General features: G+C 38.8%; 1 long non-coding RNA gene across 1 annotated transcript; it reads left to right on the top strand.

Annotated features, from left to right (window-relative positions):
• The first annotated feature begins 2,940 nt into the window (after positions 1–2,940).
• LOC134326844 (uncharacterized) lies at positions 2,941–4,222 on the top strand. The gene is made up of 3 exons (XR_010014606.1): positions 2,941–3,002; positions 3,807–3,923; positions 4,166–4,222. It is a non-coding gene; the product is annotated as an uncharacterized LOC134326844 (long non-coding RNA).
• Positions 4,223–4,459: the final 237 nt, after the last annotated feature.

Genomic DNA, 4,459 nt, shown 5'->3' with positions numbered 1-4,459 from the left:
TTAAAACAGTGTTCTGTTAGAAATTATATTAGCAGGTTCATTTGAAGATTCACACAAATGTGTTCTATATAATCTTAACTCATTAAAATTAAATTGTGTTTTAGCAAAAGTGTTTTTTTTTTTTTTATATCTTTGACTCCTAAGTCTGGGAACAATCTGCTCCAGTATGTGTTAGCTTTAGGTTGTACCTTTACTCTTCCTAGTAAACATTTATAGAATGGTTTAGTTTGCATTGTTCAAATTCTATTGTTTTATTTTTATTTCTACTTTTTTTTCAGGTTCATCATTTTCTTCCTATGTTTTATTTTCCTCCATTTCTTTTATCCATTCAAATTGTATTGCTTGTTTTATTGTTTGATATTGTGTCTTAATTCAATTTTATTTATGTTTACTTCTTTTTCTTTAATTAAGTCAGTGGCCGTGTGAACAATGGTCACAAGCTCGCCATATTATATATTTTTTTTAACAATTATCCAATAGTGCCACAAGAGGCGCCAAACAATAATACAAGTCAAGTCACATTTATTTATATAGCGCTTTTTACACTGAACATTGTCTCAAAGCAACTTTACAGAATCCAGGACCAACAGACCAAAAACCCCTGTTGAGCAAACCGAGGGTGACAGTGAGAAGGAAAAACTCCCTTAAAATTACAGGAAAAACCTTGAGAGGAACCAGACTCAGCAGGGACCTCCATCCTCCTTGTGTGGCCTAGAGGATCATTTAAATAAATAAAATGTACACAAATCATACATACACAAACCTAACCTAAACAATTTTAAGCTTTTAATTACTAACTTTTAATTTATTTATTTTAGTTTCAATACAACACGAAACTGGCAAAAAGAATCCCAAACAAACCCCAAACAAATACTGTATACTGGAATCAAATATACAAACAAATTCCATTTATTTACTTTATTTATTTAGTTTCAGAAAAATCCTCTCTTGTGCAGAGATGTGCCTGTGTTTGTTTCTGCTTTAAAACATACAGTGTATCACAAAAGTGAGTACACCCCTCACATTTCTGCAAATATTTTATTATATCTTTTCATGGTACAACACTATAGAAATAAAACTTGGATATAACTTAGAGTAGTCAGTGTACAACTTGTATAGCAGTGTAGATTTACTGTCTTCTGAAAATAACTCAACACACAGCCATTAATGTCTAAATAGCTGCAACATAAGTGAGTACACCTCACAGTGAACATGTCCACATTGTGCCCAAAGTGTCAATATTTTGTGTGACCACCATTATTATCTGGCACTGTCTTAACCCTCTTGGACATGAAATTCACCAGAGCTGCACAGGTTGCTACTGGAATCCTCTTCCACTCCTCCATGATGACATCACGGAGCTGGTGGATGTTAGACACCTTGAACTCCTCCACCTTCCACTTGAGGATGCGCCACAGGTGCTCAATTGGGTTTAGTCCATCACCTATACCTTCAGCTTCCTCAGCAAGGCAGTTGTCATCTTGGAGGTTGTGTTTGGGGTCGTTATCCTGTTGGAAAACTGCCATGAGGCCCAGTTTTCGAAGGGAGGGGATCATGCTCTGTTTCAGAATGTCACAGTACATGTTGGAATTCATGTTTCCCTCAATGAACTGCAGCTCCCCAGTGCCAGCAACACTCATGCAGCCCAAGACCATGATGCTACCACCACCATGCTTGACTGTAGGCAAGATACAGTTGCCTTGGTACTACTCACCAGGGCGCCGCCACACATGCTGGACACCATCTGAGCCAAACAAGTTTATCTTGGTCTCGTCAGACCACAGGGCATTCCAGTAATCCATGTTCTTGGACTGCTTGTCTTCAGCAAACTGTTTGTGGGCTTTCTTGTGCGTCAGCTTCCTTCTGGGATGGCGGCCATGCAGACCGAGTTGATGCAGTGTGCGGCATGTGGTCTGAGCACTGACAGGCTGACCTCCCACGTCTTCAACCTCTGCAGCAATGCTGGCAGCACTCATGTGTCTATTTTTTAAAGCCAACCTCTGGATATGACGCCAAACACGTGGACTAAACTTCTTTGGTCGACCCTGGCGAAGCCTGTTCCGAGTGGAACCTGTCCTGGAAAACCGCTGTATGACCTTGGCCACCATGCTGTAGCTCAGTTTCAGGGTGTTAGCAATCTTCTTATAGCCCAGGCCATCTTTGTGGAGAGCAACAATTCTATTTCTCACATCCTCAGAGAGTTCTTTGCCATGAGGTGCCATGTTAAATATCCAGTGGCCAGTATGAGAGAATTGTACCCAAAACACCAAATTTAACAGCCCTGCTCCCCATTTACACCTGGGACCTTGACACATGACACCAGGGAGGGACAACGACACATTTGGGCACAATTTGGACATGTTCACTGTGGGGTGTACTCACTTATGTTGCAGCTATTTAGACATTAATGGCTGTGTGTTGAGTTATTTTCAGAAGACAGTAAATCTACACTGCTATACAAGCTGTACACTGACTACTCTAAGTTATATCCAAGTTTTATTTCTATAGTGTTGTCCCATGAAAAGATATAATGAAATATTTGCAGAAATGTGAGGGGTGTACTCACTTTTGTGATACACTGTACATGCCATGAACCAATCAGATTTAACATAATTAAACAAGTTTATTCCTTAATTATTTGTCCTTATACTAGAGGAGCGACTCGGTTCCTTTAGTTCATTTCAAAGAGTCGTTCAGTAGAATCGGTTCGTTCGGGAACGACTCATCCCTCATCACAGTAACTGTAACGTCATTACAAATATGTAACTGTAACGCGTTACATGACTTCGTTACAGATAAAAAGTAATCACGTGACTGTACCGCGTTCCCCCCAACACTGTAGCTGAGAGATACAGGGCTAATGGAGATGTTTTACTGCTAAGCTGCTGTTCAACTCCAGTCCAGTTGGAGGCGCTGGTGCGTCTTAAGTTGTTCTGCCAACCGCCATTAAACATCATAAGAAGAACAAGAAGCTGCTGTGTTTGTACTGTAGAGCCTCATCTGTAAGTAAAATATGTATTTAATTATAACCCTTATATTTAATTATAACCACATTCTAATTAATAATAAAACTAGAGTTCATAATAAAACATCACTGTGAGGATTTGAGGAGCTTTAACTCCAGTTTTATTTAAACAAACAAACTATTAGCTGCTCCGCTAACTGTTAGCATCACAAATGATTCAGTACTGATGAACCGATTCATTGAACCGATGAATCAGTCGATTGTAACGGATTCAGAGTTTATTCATTATTAAATCTAACATTTTGATATAAACGCGTCACATTTTCAGCTTTGTTTACAGTGTTTAATGTTTGATAGAAACAGCGAGTTCTTGTAGCTTTGTTTACAGGTTGTTTTACAGGTTTATAGTAAAAGTTAAAAGTATTAGTACAGCACTGTTATTGGGAGTGGATGAGAAACTAGATGTAAAGAACATCAGACTTCATCATTTCACTTTGGGCCACAAAACCACTTCCACCAAACTCAAAGGCTTGTTTCCCAGACAGGGATTAAGGTTTATAGTCCAGGACTACATGTTGCTTTAAATAGAGAATGTCCATTCAAAATGCTGTGTAGTCTAGGACTAGGCTTAATCCCTGTGTGTGAAACCAACCCAAAAAGTTCTATTAGAAGTCTTTTCTGTCTGATGCTGCTCAGTCCCACAATAGTTTCAACATTTTCACTCTGTTTACAGCCTCACAGCATTAAAAATAAACAGTTAAAACAGTCTGAAAGAGTTTTCCTGGATTTCTCTTTAATAGGGAATAAAGTACATTTGTCTATCTGTCTGTCTGTCTGTCAGATCTTTTAATAATGCAGTCAGCAGAAGAGGGACACGTCACCCCCATAGATCTACAAAATGAAGGATTCCAAGAGAAACTAATAAAAAAGGAGGAGGAAGAAGATGGAAGTTACTTCTGTAAGTAAATATGGAGCAATTTGCCATGTTAGTACAGTACAGTTTGGTTAGTATAGTAGAAATAATAAGAGAATGTGGATAGTGGGATTAGAACCTGTACTGTACCGTACTGTCCTGTGGAGAAGTGCTTATACTTCCAGTCTGGATTAAATGTAAGTAGTATTTATTTGTGGTAACTAAACCCACAACCTTCAGTTTCCTCCAGTTGTTGAGTTTCTTATTCACATATTGATGAATTTCAGGTGAAGGATCTTTAATCCCTGTGGAACACGTCACCTCTGAGGAACACCTCACCCCAGAGGAGCAACAGTGTGGAGGTTTCCAGATGAAGCCTGTGAAGAAGGAAGAACCTGAAGATAAAGATGAACTCAGTAAGATATTTTTTATCTTGAGTAAAATAAGATTTGGATTGAATAGAATCAGAGGAACCTGGGATGAAGCATCATACAGTGAAAGCTTGTATTGTGCTCATGCAGATCAGTGTGAGCAGGAAATGATGAATGCAGGATGAATCACGTTACAGGACTTTAGCATCA

This window comes from Trichomycterus rosablanca, chromosome 14 (genome assembly GCF_030014385.1).
Source record: "Trichomycterus rosablanca isolate fTriRos1 chromosome 14, fTriRos1.hap1, whole genome shotgun sequence".
Taxonomy (NCBI): domain Eukaryota; kingdom Metazoa; phylum Chordata; class Actinopteri; order Siluriformes; family Trichomycteridae; genus Trichomycterus; species Trichomycterus rosablanca.
The sequence above is the reverse complement of the archived record's forward strand: the minus strand, read 5'-3'. Positions and strand labels throughout refer to the sequence as shown.